The sequence below is a fragment of the Myotis yumanensis genome, unplaced genomic scaffold (assembly GCF_028538775.1).
Source record: "Myotis yumanensis isolate MYYU_CA2020_CCGP unplaced genomic scaffold, mMyoYum1.0.hap1 SCAF_10, whole genome shotgun sequence".
Lineage (NCBI taxonomy): Eukaryota > Metazoa > Chordata > Mammalia > Chiroptera > Vespertilionidae > Myotis > Myotis yumanensis.
In genome coordinates, this window is record NW_027223761.1 from 80049810 (window position 1) to 80067669 (window position 17860).

The following is a 17860-nucleotide window of genomic DNA, read 5'->3' on the forward strand; positions in this document are numbered from 1 at the left end:
CGTGACTGGTGGGACAGCCTACCCTTTCCCTGCTGTGGAAAGCCGGGTGCACAGAAGACGGGCCTCGGAGGGGTGGTCCCGGTGTCCACAGGAGGCTGAAACCTCTGGGCGTCAGACCCTGGGCTGTGGCTGGGAGACCTGTTTGTGCTGGCTCTGACTGCCTTGACCCCCAACGTGTCCTACAGATGGGTTCCCTGGGTGGCAGGGAATGGAGCACAGGTAGGAGGAAAGAAAAGAGATTATTCCGACGGAATCTCTGGGAGACCTGGGAAATTAGCGAGTGCCTGCCAAGCCCTGACTTCCCTTCTCATTAGGGCCTCCTCGCACTCTCCACAGTGCTCCCACTGCACCAGACATTGTGCTGACCAAGGACAATTCCTAGTGCTGACTTGCTCTTTTGCTGGAAAGAAGCACTGGACAGAAAGGAATAGGATTTTTTTTTTCTATTTAAAAAACAAAACAAGACGAAACCCAAAGCACAAAGCTTTTAAGTTAAGTGCTAGGGGACTGACTGCCCAGGGCAACATGGGGCGTGGCCATGTCTAACAGGCACGGGGCTCACTAGCGCAGCGTGGGGTCAGGCTCCGGTAGAAGTGACCCAGGCCTGGTTCTGCTCCGTCCCTGTACCCAATCCTGAGGCTCCGTGACGTGGTGCCCTGAGGGGGTCATGTCAGCAGCACTCACTGAGCCGTCTGTGCGAACCATAGGTGGGAAGTGCAGGCATGGAGCCTCATTTCATTCCTGGATATCGGGCCTCGCCCAGCGGTATTATCCTCACTGTGCAGACAGGGACATTGAGGGTTAGAAAGGCCTGGTGCCTCTTCATGATCCTGTTCAGTCAGGGCCAGAGCTGGGATTGGAATCAGCGGTCCCAGCCCAGAGCGCATGCTCCCAGCTACTACCCCGCCATCCTGTTTCCCAGGGATCAGCGCTTGTGCTTCAGGAAGGAATACATGTCCTTTCTCCTCTTGGGCCTCGATGCTGCAAATAAATACCCATGACAAGGCCTCTGGGGGGCTTTCAAGTCAGTTCAAGGTGATTAAAAAGGATCTGCAGGACAACCAAGCGGCATGTTTGTTTTCTCAACTGTCCCCAAGTGGGACAGGTGGCCCGAGACACGGTGCTGGTCTGTCTGCTATCCATCCCTGCCGGAAGCCCTCTTTGTTCTTGATGAATAAACAGCCTCGAGAGGGGTTACTCCAATCGGTAAAGCGTCCACCCTCCCCTCCCCATGGTCTCACTGTGAGTAGATTTGAGAGGAAAATCCTTGTTTGGCTGAAGTAGGAGGAAACATGAAAACACGCTGGGCTTTAGAAATGTAAATATCTGCACAGTGAGATGGATGAAGACGATGGATAGATGCCAGAGGAAGCCTGCGTGCGAGAGCCTGGCAGACAGAGATGGATGTGAAGAAACACACAGGGAGAGAGAGAAAAGCACAAGGCAGAAAGCCACATGCGGGGATGGAGAGAGAGGCTTTGGGGTGGCCAGACTGGGAAGCAGCAGTGGACGGGCCGCGGCGAATTCAGAGGAAAGGGAAAGGTGAGCCCAGCTCCTCTCCGGGCCTGGAAGAGGCGGGGCGTGGCCCCGTGGGGCAGGCAGCCCCTCCATGAGATGCACCCAAGAGAGAGGGGCGGGCTTCCTTCCTGCTCCAGGCTGCCTGCAGGGGCATAGGCAGCTCCTTGATGTGGATGGTGCTTCTCAGGGTGTGGTCCCTGGGCCAGCAGCGTCACGGGGAACTTGTTAGAAAGGCACATTCACCCTCACATCAGACCCCATGAGCCAGGAACTCCGCCACCCCGTCCAGCACCGTGTGCTCTCACAGGCCCTTCAGCTGATCTGGCTGCACGCCAGAGTATGAGAAGCGCTGGTACAGAGAGATGGGGGAAATGAGGTAAAATCAACATTCACGTGTTGGGCTGGAGACAAAGAAAAACAGTTTTGTTCTAGTGGGAAAAGTGGCCGTGCACGGGGATCGTGGTGGTCCGCCGCCATTGCTGGAACGAGCTGGGACCCGGAAGGGAGGAAAAGCACGCCAGCGGAGGGCTGGCTGGCAGGCCAACCCAGAAACAACACAGTTACAAGGCGAGGAACGGCCTTGACTGGGTCAGAGCTCTCACAGTTCTCTGCAGACATCAGCCCTCAAGGTTCCTGGCGTGCAGAAGAGCACGTGTGCACACAGGAAACACTAGCAGAAGGTGCTGCGCAGCGAGGGTTCCGGTGGCTGGAGGAGCGGCCTCGCTTTCCCTTTCCTCTGCATGTGCTGCAGCCCTGCTTGTTGCCATGGTAGAAATTTGACCAATGGCTCACATGCCCAGAGATCCTTTGTTTGGATGCTGCCCTTTTCCTCTTCATTCGCCAAGGGATGCTCTGAGCCGCACGCCCTTGGCGGTAAGCTCTGAGACGCCGGGGCCTGGCCGACTCTAGTGACTGTAGAGACTGTGCCATTCACACGGGCCCAGGCTTTGCGTTGGTGCTGACAAGAGCAGGAGAAGCCTGCGCAGAGGGCAAAGGTGGCCAGAGGGCCTCAGCCTTCCTGGTTTCTGTTCTCATAACCAGTTGGTAACTAACTCCTCCATCTTTATTGAGCTTTTAATCTTCACCTGAGGACATATTTATTGATTTGAGAGAGAGAGGAATGGAGAGAGAGAGAGAGAGAGAGAGAGAGAGAGAGAGAGAGAAACATCAATCAGTTGCCTTCCATACATGCCCTGACTGAGGATCAAACCCTCAAACTAGGTATGTGCCCTGATCTGGAATAGAACCCACAATCCTCTGGTACACAGACCACGCTCCAAACAACTGAGCCACCCAAGGCTACTGATTTTTTCTTTTCTTTTCTTTTCCTTCTTTGTCCACTGCTGATATTGGAATGAGATGGATGGACTGGAAGCTAGAGGTGTTTCTCTCTAATCCTGACACTTTGGTTGCCCTACTGAAGGCTGATGCTTTGATACCTGCGAAAACAGGGCTCCCCAGCCACCCCCCCCCCCCCCCCCGATCTCAGGAGGGGAGGAGAAGGCCCAGGACCCCGGGGTCGCACTTGAAACTCAGATTCTACTATGCAAACCTCATCAGGGTCCAGGTACCTGGGAAGCCCTGCCCAGGTACAGAGCCCTCACTGTACTTACAGTTTTGAACGTGTTCATCTTGGGCCTTTTCCATACAGACTCCAATATGCTCTGAGGACTGCACTTTAAGAAAAGGCACCTTTGTCTGACTGACCATTCGGCTTGGCTGGCAGACTCCCTGGAGGCCTCTTAGAGACCACCCTGGGGGCCCACTGTGTCGGCAGACCGCACGGGGGGGAGGAAACGCCTGCTGCTCCTGCGATAGAGCAGGAGGAACGAGCTAATGAATTAGAGAAGGAAAAACACCACCGACACCCAGTTGAAAGCAATATCCATTATGCAGCACACTCAACACAACCGTGAGTTATTGTGTTCATTGGAGGAGACAAGCCATAAATTTTTCCCATTAAAGTTCTTGACTCACAATATCAGGCAGAGACTAATGACTTAAACATAATATGTGCAAATGCCACCAGAATACAGATGGCCCTGGCCGGGAGGCTCAGTTGGTTAGGGCGTCACCCCGCACACCTAAAGGTTGTGGGTTTGATTGTTGGTCAGGGACCTGCTTAGGTTGTGGCCTGGATCCCCGGGCGGGTGCGTGCGGGAGGCAACCGATGGATGTTTCTCTCTCACATCGATATTTCTTCCTCTCCCTTCCTCTCCATAAAAGCAATAAAAACATGTCCTTGGGTGAGGATTAATTTTTTAAAACGTAAAGCAGGGGCTCTATTTCCTCTGTGTGGCAGTTTTGAGATCTAGGCCAAAGCACTCGGAAAGGAAACCCAAGGAGAGCCTTGCTGAGGCTCTGGCTCCGTCTGCTCTGAGTTGGAGCACCTGCGGGGAGAGTCAGTTCTAAGCCTGAGCCCAGGGAGGCAGGCGGCGCGCACACCTGGCCATGTGCTGGGTCCCACTGCCTTCCTTTGCTCCTTCTCCCTAAATACGTCCACTTATCAAACCACTAGCCTTTATCACTTAGGCATCCCTTTTGTCTCACCTGCTCAGCCTTCCTGTATGAGCAGCGAGAGGTGTGGCTGCCCCAATCATACCTGTCCTAACCTGAGATCCAGCGCCTCCGCCATCCCCCTCACCCTCTATTCCGCCCACCAAGGCCCTCATCCCCTGAGGGAACCAACTTAACCACAGTGTCCTGCTATTTGCATGTTGTGTACAGTAATGTTAACCACAGAATAGCTTCTCTTCACCTGAGGACATATTTATTGACTTTAGAGAGAGAGAGAAATGGAGGAGAGGGAGAGGGAATGGGGAAGAGAGAGAGAGAGAGAGAGAGAAACATCAATCAGTTGCCTCCCATACATGCCCAGACCGGGCTTCATTTTTCTAATTGGTATTCTCACTCCTGTGGTTCTTGACTCGCTGTGCTCCCTGCTCAGTCCTACTCCTGCCCCAGGTCCAACAAAAACCAGTGCCTGAGGGGCGGGGGGGGGGGGGGGGGGCATTAGCCAATCTATGATTAAATGAGGGTGAGGGTGTCCGTACTCTCTGCAAAGGAAGGGTGTGAACATGCTGTGTGGATTTGGGGTGCGTGCTGGAGAGAGCCAGGCTGGGATGAGGCCTGAGCTCTTCTTTCTGAGCAGCTCGCTGCCTGGGGAGCCGGCTCTCGGGGATCTGGCCTCTGATGACGGGGCCTGGCTGCCTGAACTCCACTCTGGCCTCCTTACCTCTCCCAGCTGCTGCCCCATGATTCTCTGCGAAGGGCAGCATCAAGCTCGCTGTGGAGGAAAGTCATCAAACCTTTTGCAATCAGCAGTCACCGATAGGAAAGTGCAGTCCGAGTTCACACTTAGCTACACTTGCTACAGGTGCCACGGCGCCTGGAGGGTTTGCAAGGGATCGCATATGCCCCACACCGTCCTTCGTGGAGATGGGCCTGGCGTGGATCCTGACGTGGGAGGTCACCCGTGTGCCTGGTGCTCGGAGGCCCCTCACAGGAGGCCTGGGAGGGCCAACCGCAGTCCCGGGAGAGCCTGGGAGGTCCTTTTCCCCCTTTCCTTCCCTCCCACCCCTCCCCACCTTTTTATTTTTTAAAAGAAGGGTGAAAGTAAACGTGAACTCGAAACAAGAAGGCATGGAAAATCACAGAAATAACTTAATTAAGTTTTTAAAGATTTCCATGCTTGAATAAATTAGCCTTCCTGCAAATGTCACAACATTCTGGAAAAAGATTGTAATCAGTGGAGCACAGGCCTCTCTGCGCTGTATGTGAACGAAAGCTCTGCCGGGGCATTTCCAGGGCCTGCTCCTCCCCGCAGCTGCGCTCCCAGCCTGACCTCAGGCCCCGGACCTCAGGCCCCGACCTCAGGCGGGACCTGGCTCTCACCTCAGCACATCTGGCTGCTGCTGGGAGGAGGCCTGGGCACTGTGGGTGTGGCAGGGGGTGAGGGACCTGGAGGACAGGTTCTTGGCAGAGTCCCGCTTGCGGTGGTTCTGGTGGCTTCCCTTGAAAGGTGGCAAACTCTCATCTCTCTGGGGTCTTAGCAAATGCCAGGCTTTAGGGAGATCTTTCCTTCAAGGCAAGGAGGGACGTGCAATGAGGAATGAGACCAACTCCTTGGCGGAGGGGTAGAGGCTATTCTCTTGCCACCCCTGTCAATGTGTCCCCCTCTCCCCCGTCCTTTCCTCTAGCCGGGGCTGACTAGGGGCTGGGCAGGAGGCGGCCCCGGTGCCCTGCCTGCAGCCTTGTGGACAGATTTCCATTCTCACCAAGACAGAGGGCGGATCGCGGGGTAATGAGTTAAGCCTGGCGCTGCTGCAGCCTGGACCTGGGCGGTGAGTGATGTCATGCAACCGCCCAGCCAGCTGTAATGCAGCCGGGAGGCCCTGGGGAAAACTGGGGGAGAAATACGAGAAGCCTAAAAAGCAGCAAAGGCCCAGTGAAGTGAGGGGAAATGGAATTACAGTAATGATGAAAGCAGGCACACTCGAGAATTAAAACACTTTGTTTTGGAATCAGATTCTACTCAACCTGGGTTATTAAATTATTTATTCTCATAGACAGACAACAGCATGGTGATTACCAGGGGGAGGGGGAGGCAGAAGAGGGTGAGGGGGATAAGTGGCGACGGAGGGAAGACTTACTTGGAGTGGTGAACAGACCATGTATTGTAAAACGGTACATCTGAAACCTATGTGATTTTAATAACCAATGTCACCCCAATAAAGTCAATTTTAAAAATATTTATTGTTTGCGTCACCAGTAACGGGAGAGAGCAATGAGGGGAACAACCAGCCAGGGCAGAAATTGTGTTAATTATCAGGCACATTCGGGGGCCTGACGCCCCTGAGCGTGGGGCTGAGTGAGGTGGAAATGGGATGTTCAGGACTTAGACTAATCAGATCCCTGCACTGTAATAGCCCTGCGACCGTGTGATGATTCTCAGACTTTCCGTGGGGCACGTCAGCCCATTTCCCAAGAAGGTTCCTTGACCCCAAACAGTTCTCCTTGATGAGGGCCTGTGTGCACATGGGTAGGTCGCCACCCCAAGCCTGTGGGAAGTCACATGGCCAGCATTGTGTAGAGTCACATGGTTTGGAGGTTGGGAGAGAGGACGATGACAGGCCAGCTGGAGGTGGGTGGGTGGGTTCAGGAAATGGGAGACCCCTCCACCCGCCTAGGCCACTCTTTGCCCTTTGGCAGCCGGGGAGTTCAGGAAAGTGAAACAGCGATGGTGGTGAAATGAGGAAATGATGGTGATAAGCATTTCCCATGTATTCTTTATTGGATCTTCATAATAACCCTTCTCAGCAGGGTACACTTGCATCATGGTTTGTTCAAATCATTCTGATGCATGGCTGTTGTCTCAAGGACCCCCTGTCATTCTCAATAAAGTCCTTATTTGGACCATACTTATTATGCCTGTTGGAGGCGAGGGGCTGAGGTTTGGGGCTTTGTCTAGCCCTCGCAGCTGGTAGGTGGAAGATCTGGTTGTACCTTTAATCAGCAAACTTTTCTAAAAAGGCGGAGAGTAGAAATAGAAGATGGCAGCGATATAGGCAGACGCGTCCCAGGTCTTGTCCCGGAGCAAACGGAGTAAGCAGCTGAAACTAATAACACCCATCCCGAATTGGCAAATTTACTCAGCTGGTGAGACGGTTTGCAGCCGGGAAGGGCAGACCTCCCCTGGAAAGGTTAAAAACCAGGGATCTGGGCAGGAAAGTTTGCCAGACCTGAGCCCAGAGGGTCGGAGGGAGACCGCATGGCAGACAGCCGCGTCTCTTGGGACAGACACAGACCCTGACCGGGGTAAGGAGTTCCGCGGGTTTGCTGGCGCCAGGAGATTTGAGATTTGGATTTTGTGATTGCGGAGAACTGAGACTAAAGGGGGCATCCTGAGGAACTGATCAGACCATGCAGTGCCCATAAGAGAGGAGCGTTTCCCAGACCATGCAGTGCTGGTAAGAGAGGAGCGTTTCCCAGACCGGTAAGAGAGGAGCGTTTCCGCGGCCGGCCGGCGTTTGTCTGTTTCTTTGTTTTCACTGAACCCTGCTCATAGGACAGTTCGGATACAGACACTCACCTGTGCTGAAGAGAGGGTGAAGGTGCAGACGAGGGGAATCTGGGGAGAGGCTGAGGAAAGAGGGGGAGCCGGAGGAGGTGGCAGCGAATTGAGTGCTGAGACCCCCCTGGGCCCAGGACTGGGGCAGCCATTCCTCCAGAGGGTGGAATTCCTCCCCCCAGCCCCCCAGGCAAGGAGCACAGCCACACCCAGATTCCACCCTGTATGAGATAAAGGATTAAAACAAGCTGATTAGTCCCTGGGAGTTACCAGGGTCTGGCCTATAGAGGGATTTTCAGTCCCTCCAACAACACAGAGCAGGGTAAGGATTAAAAAAGGATAGAGAAGCTGTATAGCCTCAGAGGCCAACCCAAAAACACTGCCACCCAGAGGCTGAGCCACAAACTGACTCTTAGGGGAATACAAATTAAGGCAGACTGGATCACAAATACGGCCTGCTTTAAAATCAGGACTGTGATTTACAACACGGAGGAACAGTGTAATGCAGGCAAATTCAACACTCTCCTAAATACCTGGCAGGACTAAGGCGAACCAGGCTGAAGAGTAGAAGAACCGAAAGACCATCACTACTGCAAATTTTTTCTTTTTCTTTTTCTTTTTAATTTTTTCACCTTTTTACTAAGAAACAAAATTTTTTTTCTCTTTTTCTTCTTTTTCCATCACCTGATTTTACCCTTTCAATTACCACATTTTTATTTTTAACCAGTATTATTACTGCTACCATTTTACCATTTTTTAAAGTGCCATTTTATTTTCTCTTCATTTTCTTTTGGGATTAATGTTCTCCATTCTATTTTCATCTTTCCTTTAGCATTAATTTTCCCTATCTCAATTTCACCTCTTTGCTAAAACCCTCTTCCTTACTTTTCCCCTTTTGGTGTCCTGTTTCTCTTACCCTATTCCTGCTCCAGACTTTCCCAATTCCCTCTTTTTACCCCCTGTCTAATTCCACCCTACTTATATATCCTATTTCCAATCTACTGCTCTAAATCCTTATACACCTATTCTTTATCCTTCTTCACTTTCCAAACATTTTTTTTCTCTCTTATCTTTCTATTGTTTTCTTGATTGTTGAATATATTGGGCTTTTTTTTTTTTTATTTGTTTATTTGTTTTGTTTTGTGTTTTTTCTTCTTTTTTAGGACTGGTTGTGAGGTTGTTTTTCTTTTTCTTTTTCTTTTTCTTTTTTTTTTTTTTCTGCTGGTTTTTCCCTTCCCTCCCCCACCCCACCCCGGTTATTTTTGTGCTTCTGTTTTCCCTTACCCCTCTGGATATTATTGGTGGTTTGTAGTTTGCATTCATCTCCAGGGATCTGTTGCTGGAATTTGTTGAGATTAGTGGCAGTTCTATTGGAGTTTGCTCCTCATACCAATAGTCTCTTCCCCGCTTCTACTTCATTCTCTTTTTTCGCTCTCTTTTTTTCCCCCCTCTTTTTTCCCAATTCTATTTTTGCACTCCTTTTTTGTTTGTTTTTTTCTTATTTTTCTTTTCTGTTCTCTCTTTTATCTTCTTCTCTTCTTTCTCCCTTATCCCCTAATTCTCTTAATTCGGGTGGTCACCTTTATTTGGGGTTATTAATATTGTGAATATACTTGTGTTCAGTGCCTGGTACGTTGTGCCTTGCTCTGTTGTATTTTGTGCCTTTAAATCAACGCAGCAGATCCAAGCAACAGCAGCCCCCTGATCACCGCAGCCTCCTGATCACCACAGCCTCCTGATCACCACACCCTCTGTCTGTGGAACAGCAGCTGTACGTGAAGCCTCCCCCCACCAGCCAGAAGAGCCAACACAGCTGTGAACAACACCCACCAGAGGAGCTGCTGCCAACTGGAAAGCAGCTGCTACCGCAACCGTCTGAGCAGCAACCACAACCCAAGGAGCCCCAGCCACCCAGGGAGCAGCCACTGAACATCTCAACATCTACATATGTCAGCGAGATCAAACATGGGTAGGCAAAGAAACCCCCAAAGGAAAGAAAAGGAGGACTCGCCAGAAAAGCAGCTAAGTGAGACAGAGATATGCAACATGACGGAAAAAGAATTCAGAATAAGGTTCCTAGAGTACATGCACCAGATGTTCAAGAAGCAAGAAGAAACAGATGAAAAACTCAACTACTTATGCAAGAAGCTAGAAGAAACAGATGAAAAAATCAACAACTTAAGTAAGTCCCAAGAAGAAATGAAGAGTGACATAGCTTCAATAAAAAACTCCATTGAAAGTATCAACAGTAGACTGGGAGAAGCGGAGGACCGAATTAGTGAATTAGAAGACAAGGAAGCAAAACACACTCAAACTGTACGGCAAATGGAGAAAAAAATTAAAAGACAGGAGGAGAGCCTAAGGGAGCTTTGGGACAACATGAAACGAAACAACATACGAATAATAGGGGTGCCAGAACAACAGAAAGATGAACATGGATTAGAAAACCTATTCGAAGAAATAATATCAGAAAACTTCCCTGAGGTGGGGAAGAAAAAAGTCACACAAGCCCAGAGAGTCCCAAACAAGGTGAACCCGAAAAGACCCACACCAAGACACATCATAATTACCATGGCAAATGTTCAGGATAAAGAGAGAATCTTACAGGCTGCAAGAGAGAGACGGAAAGTAACATACAAGGGATCTCCCATTAGATTATCAAATGATTTCTCAACAGAAACACATCAGGCCAGAAAAGAATGGACGGAAATCTACAAAGTGATGCAAAGCAAAGGACTGAATCCAAGAATACTTTATCCAGCAAGGCTATCATTCAAAATTGAAGGGGAAATAAGAAGCTTCACAGACAAAAAAGGGCTAAGGGAGTTTATCACCACCAAGCCAGCCATGCAAGAAATGCTAAAGGGACTGGTGTAAAAAGAAGAAATATCAAGCTCAGAAAGAAAACAGCCACACACACACAAAAAGAAATGGCTACAAACAAGTACCTTTCAATAATAACTTTAAATGTAAATGGACTAAATGCTCCAACCAAAAGACATCGAGTGGCTGAATGGATAAAAAAACATGACCCATACATCTGCTGTCTACAAGAGACCCACCTCATTAGAAGGGACTCACACAGACTGAAAGTGAAGGGATGGAAAAATATCTTTCACGCAAATGGAAAGGAAAAGAAAGCTGGGGTAGCAATACTTATATCTGACAAAATACATCTCAAAGTGAAGGCCATAACCAGAGATAAGGAAGGCCACTTCATAATACTAAAGGGATCAATACAACAAGAAGATATAACCCTGGTAAACATATATGCACCCAATGCAGGAGCACCCACATACATAAGAAAACTTCTGGAAGATATCAGGGGAGAGATCGACAACAATACAATCATAGTAGGGGACTTTAATACACCACTGACATCACTGGATAAATCCGCTAGACAAAAACTCAGCAAAGAAACAGCAATCCTAAATGACTCACTAGATCAGATGGACTTAATTGACATCTTCAGAACACTTCACCCCACAGCTGCGGAATATACATTCCTCTCAGGGGCTCATGGGACATATTCAAAAATAGACCACATATTGGGTCACAAGCAAAGTCTCCACAAATTCAAGAAGATTGAAATCATAAAAAGCTTCTTCACAGACCACGATGGCATAATGTTAGAAATAAACTACAATAAAAACAACCCAAAATACTCAAACACTTGGAAGCTGAATAGCATGTTATTAAATATTGATTGGGTTACCGATGACATCAAAGAAGAAATTAAAAACATCCTGGACACTAATGACAATGAAAACACAACAATCCAAAACCTCTGGGACACAATGAAAGCAGTCCTGAGAGGAAAGTTTATAGCTCTACAGGCCTATCTCAAAAAACAAGAAAAAATGGTAGTTAATCATCTAACTCTACAACTCAAAGAATTAGAAAGAGAGCAACAAGAAAACCCCAGAGTGAGCAGAAGGAAGGAGATAATAAAGATTAGAGCAGAAATCAATGAAATAGAGACCAAAAAAACAATACAGAAAATCAATGAAACCAAGAGCTGGTTCTTTGAAAGGATAAACAAAATTGACAAACCCCTAGCCAGGCTCACCAAGAAGCAAAGAGAGAGGTCCCAAATAAACCAAATCAGAAATGATAGAGGCGAAATAACAACAGACCCCACAGAAATACAAATGATTGTTAAACAATACTATGGGCAACTCTACTCCAACAAACTAGACAACCTGGAGGAAATGGACAAATTCCTAGAAAAACACAACATTCCAAAACTCAATCAGGAAGAATCTAAAACCTCAATAGGCCAATAACTATGGAAGAAATTGAAGCAGTCATCAGAAAGCTTCCAGCAAACAAAAGCCCAGGGCCAGACGGCTTCACAGGGGCGTTCTACCAAACATTCAAGGAAGAACTAAAACCTACCCTCCTCAGACTACTACAAAAAATTCAAGAGGAAGGAACGCTTCCAAGCTCATTCTATGAAGCCAGCATCACCCTAATACCAAAACCAGGTAAAGACATCACAATGAAAGAGAATTACAGGCCAATATCCCTCATGAACATAGATGCCAAAATCCTCAACAAAATCTTAGCAAATCGGATCCAGCAGTACATCAGAAGGATCATACACCATGACCAAGTAGGATTCATCCCAGAGATGCAAGGATGGTACAACATCCGTAAATCAATAAATGTGATACATCACATAAACAAATTGAAAGAAAAAAACCACATGGTCATATCAATTGATGCAGAAAAAGCATTCGACAAAATCCAACACCCATTTTTGATAAAAACTCTCAGAAAGGTGGGAATAGAAGGATCATACATCAACATAATAAAAGCCATATATGACAGGCCCACAGCCAACATCATACTCAATGGACAAAAACTAACACCATTTCCCCTAAGAACAGGAACAAGACAGGGATGCCCACTCTCACCACTCCTGTTCAACATAGTACTGGAAGTATTAGCCATTGCAATTAGGCAAGAAGAAGAAATAAAAGGCATCCAAATTGGAAAAGAGGAAGTAAAACTGTCCTTATTTGCAGATGACATGATATTATACATACAAAACCCTAGAGACTCCATCAAAAAGCTACTAGACTTAATACATGAATTTGGCAATGTAGCAGGATACAAAATTAACCCCAAGAAATCTGAGGCATTTCTATACACCAATAGTGAACTTTCAGAAAGGGAGATCAGAAAAACAATCCCATTTACCATCGCACCAAAAAAATTAAGATACCTAGGAATAAACTTAACTAAAGAGGTTAAAGACCTCTACTCAGAAAACTACAGGACATTGAAAAAAGAGATAGAGGAAGACATAAACAGATGGAAGAACATACCATGTTCTTGGATTGGTAGAATCAACATCATTAAAATGTCCATACTACCCAAAGCAATCTATACATTCAACGCACTTCCCATTAAAATACCAATGGCCTTCTTCAAAGATCTAGAACAAACTCTCCAAAAATTCATCTGGAATAAAAAAAGACCCCGAATAGCTGCAGCGATCCTGAGAAAGAACAAAGTAGGTGGGATCTCAATGCCAGTTATCAAGCTGTATTACAAAGCCACTGTTCTCAAAACTGCCTGGTACTGGCACAAGAACAGACATATAGATCAGTGGAATAGAATAGAGAGTCCAGAAATTAGCCCGAACCAATATGCTCAATTAATTTTTGACAAAGGAGGCATGAACATACAATGGAGCCAAGATAGTCTCTTCAATAAATGGTGTTGGGAAAATTGGACAGACATATGCAAGAAAATGAAACTAGAGCACCAACTTACACCATACACAAGAATAAACTCAAAATGGATAAAGGACTTAAATGTACGACAGGAAACCATAAAAACTCTAGAAGAATACAAAGGCAACAAAATCTCAGACATATGCCAAAACAATTTCTTCACTGATACAGCTCCTAGGGCAGTTGAAACTAAAAAGAAAATGAACAAATGGGACTACATCAAAATAAAAAGCTTCTGCACAGCAAAAGAAACCATCAACAAAACAACAAGAAAACCCACCTCGTGGGAAAACATATTTGCCAACGTCATATCTGATAAGGGCTTAATCTCCAAAATTTATAGGGAACTCATACAACTTAACAAAAAGAAGATAAACAATCCAATCAAAAAATGGGCAAAGGATCTAAATAGACACCTTTCAAAAGAGGACATTCAGAAAGCCAAGAGACATATGAAAACATGCTCAAAGTCACTAATCATCCGAGAGATGCAAATCAAAACAACAATGAGGTACCATCTCACACCTGTCAGAATGGCCATCATCAACAAATCAACAAACGACAAGTGCTGGAGAGGATGTGGAGAAAAAGGAACACTTGTGCACTGCTGGTGGGAATGCAGACTGGTGCAGCCACTATGGAAGGCAGTATGGAGGTTCCTCAAAAAATTGGAAATGGAACTCCCATTTGACCCTGTGATCCCACTTCTAGGAATATATCCCAAGAAACCAGAAACACCAATCAGAAAGGATATATGCACCCAGATGTTCATAGCAGCACAATTCACCATAGCTAAGATCTGGAAACAGCCTAAGTGCCCATCAGCAGATGAATGGATTAGAAAACTGTGGTACATCTACACGATGGAATACTATGCTGCTGTTAAAAAGAAGGAACTCCTACCATTTGCAACATCATGGATGGAACTGGAGAGCATTATGCTAAGTGAAACAAGCCAGTCAATGAAGGAAAAATACCACATGATCTCACTCATTCATGGATAATAAAGACCATTACAAACTTTTGAACAATAATAGATACAGAGGCAGAGCTGCCTCAAACTGATTGTCAAACTGCAGTGGGAAGGCCAGAGAGAGTTGGGGGGCAGGAGGGAGGGGAGTAAGAGATCAACCGAAGGACTTGTATGCATGCATATAAGCATAACTAATGGACATAAGACACTGGGGGGTAAGGGAGGGTAGGGGTTTGTCAAGGGCGGGGGGAAAAAAGGACACTTATGTAATACCCTTTGTAATACTTTAAGCGAAAAATTAAAAAAAAAAAAAAAAGAAAAATATGTGGAAACCAACCACTTGAGAATTAAAAGGACTAAAATAAATATAATTTTTGTTTTGATGGCTGAAAAAAAAAAAAGAAAAGGCGGAGAGTAAAATGGATTCAATCCAGGAGAACTAATCCCCCAAAATCAAAAACGCCCACATTGGGGTGATGATAAACAGATGCCTCTCACCCCTAGGAATGAAAGGCCACTGGCAGACAATGCGGAGCCATTACCTAGTGACTTGCCCCAGTGGTTGGCGCTGTCTGGAGCCTGAGCATATGACTGCTGTGCTGCATGCTGCCCTGGGACTTGGGGCAGGGGAGGGCAGAGATGAGGAGGAAGGGGAGATTGCTGTGGTTCTGACACAGCATAGGGGTCTGGGACCAGGACCCCAGGGACGCCAAGTGGTCAGAAGGAATGCCGAACCCAAAAAACGTCACCACCCCTCCACTCCCTATGAAAGAATGCAGAGGTAGCTGACTCACCTGCTAACCGCCTGCTGAAACTACTGGGTGCAACCGATTAGGGTTTGACAGCGATACTACCTTCCTAGGGGGCGGTAGGGAGCAGCCTGTCATCTTGCACCCACAGCGCAGGCCGAACATCGTTACCAGGCAATGCAGCTAGAAAAGGAAGTCACCCGACCCTGAAATAGACAATTCTGTAAGCCCGCCTTTTCCAGAAAGCCCGCCTTTGCATGCAAGCCCTGTGTGTCCCAGGTTCTAAAAGCAGCCCAGCAGGGCCTGCCCTGGGCCAGTTCAGGGGACCTTCCTTTCCTGCGTGCTGCCTCCCTTGTGCTCGAGCATAAGCCGAATAAAACCTGCCTGGAAAAGTCTCTGGGCTTTCCTCTCCATTCCTATCTTGGGGAGCATAAGAACCCTAACACTGGTAACAGTTCCAGTGGAGGGGCTCTTTGTCAGAAGTCGGGGACCCTCAGCTGGAGGAAGCATTCCAGAGATGCCTGGCTGACTTTGAAGAGGGGCTGCCCTCCGGATGCCAAGCTTCAGGGTGCGCTGGCTCTCAGTGTAGGCCCCTGGAGAGCCCAGGTAGGGACTAGTGTCATTCACTAGGGAGGTGACCCGCTTACTCATGGCCCTCCCTAAAGCCCAGTTTCTGGGCAAAGAGCCTCTGCGTCCAGTTCTTGGCCTCTAACCTGAAGCTGTGAGAAGTGACGGTGAGAGTCACTCTCCAGTCTTGGTCCTGCCTGTAACACACAGAGGCCTGTCAGTTTGCTGAGGCAGAGGCTGGGCGAGCCCGGCTACTGCTTTCAGGGCTGCACAAGTCGGCACCGAGAAGTGCAAATTGTTGTTACCCTGCAACCTGTTGATGGGAGGGGCTGGCCTGGGATACTTTGCTTCCTTAATTAGAGCTGTCTTTCTTCTCCTGCACTGTTGGGGACTGTCCTGTTATTAATGACCTTTTTGGAGCCATGCCCAGGACTTAGAAATATTGTCTTTGGACCCAGGTAATGAGGCCGTTACTGATCCTGAACAAATGGAGGAAGTTACTGAGTAATGACTCCGCACTGTCCGAGGGTGACCTTTCATTCGTAGGGATGACAGGCATCTGTTTATCATCACCCCCAAGCGGAAGTTTTTGATTTTGGGGGATTAGTTCTCCTGGATTGAATCCATTTTGCTCTCCGCCTTTTTAGAAAAGTTTGCCGATTACAGGTACCTCGTTCTTTAGCATGTGAGGGGCTGTGATGGAAATGCTAGAAGTGGGACCTTTCAGACAGGCTAGAAACACAAGTTCCTTTCAGATGGGGCGAGTGATGAACTGCCAGGCTGACGGACTTGGCACTTGTGAGGTAGGCCAGTGGTTTCTGGGGGCAATACCTTGAGAGCTGAAGTTTGGAGGCAATAGAAGCAGATTCCATGTAAACTACTGAGAGGAGGGCGGAGACCAGGCTTCCTCTGCTTCTTGCACTTACAGAGGGAAGTTCTGGCACCCAATTCGGTGGAGCGAGACTGCGAGGGGCGTTTCCCCGACACCAAGGATTTAACTCCATCCTGACACTCTGCCTGGAGACAGCACAGATCCCACAGGTAAGGGCATCTCCCCCCTGAATGCACCTGGGAACCCGCCGCCCACCCCCCTCCCCCCCCCCGCCCCCGGTCTGGTCACACTGTGCCTTCTCTTGCTGTGTGGTGTTGCTGGATCAGACCCTCCTCCCTGGAGAGGGACCAGCGGAGCTGGAGCGGGGGCGTCTCACCCGCCCCACACTGAGCTTCGCCCAGGCTTCGGTGTCTGCAGGCCCCGGCAGCTGCTGTCCATTTGAGGGGGTCATTTTCTTGAGGAAACCCACTTGGGGGCTTTTCTGCATATCTACCCGCCTGCCCCTGGGCTGGAGAGCACCTTAGGGACCAGCTGCTCTTCCACCTTTTATCTTTAAGTGGGAAACTTGCCTTTAAGGTACTTACGAGCGAGAAAGTGCTGGTGCTGTTGAAGCTGAGGCCCAGGGTCCCTCCCCCGGGTCTCCCATCGCTCCCAGCTGCCCCTGTGCGCAGGGCATCTGTGGGTCCATTTGACGCGCCTGATTTTGCCCATGAGCCTCTGTCCAGGTGAGGGGAGAGGTCCAAGAGGTGAAATGCCAGGCCCGAGGTCACCCAATAGGTCCCGCCCAGAAGGTTCCGTTACTGGGGCTCTGTCCACTGGAGCCCGGAGCCCGGTGCCTCTTGCGCTAACACCAGCTGGGCTGGCCTCTGCAGCCTGACTCTGGCTCCTGCGAGCGGTGCTGTGACCGGAAGGTGGGTTCCCTTGGCAGACACACTGGCCGTCCTGGGCCACATTCCAGAGCACACGGGGGCACGGCCACCCCCGTCTCTGTCCTTTCTGGGGATTGAAGCCCAAAGCCTCTGACAAAGCCAGCTTCTGAGGGCCTCTCCGCTGTCCTGTTTGTAAAACTATTCCCAGTCAGCCTTGCCTTTCATTTCCTTAATCTTAAATTGCATCAAAAAGGGAGAGATTAGAGGTAAGACCTCAATAAAGGGCTGCACAAAAGCCAGCTCCCACACTGGATTCTCACACCTCGAGGTGCCTTCCCCTCCCTGTGTCTGACAAACGGAACTTTGGAACCTCTACTTAAAACACACAACCAAAAACTTAGATGAAAACACTATTTAGAAAAGGCCCGCAAGTTTTGAAGTCACCTCTGGTTCATACATTAAACATCAAATGTACATTAGCTGGGAATGACGGTCATGAAGCGCAAATCCCTTAGATCCCTGCCCCGTGCCCACCGCT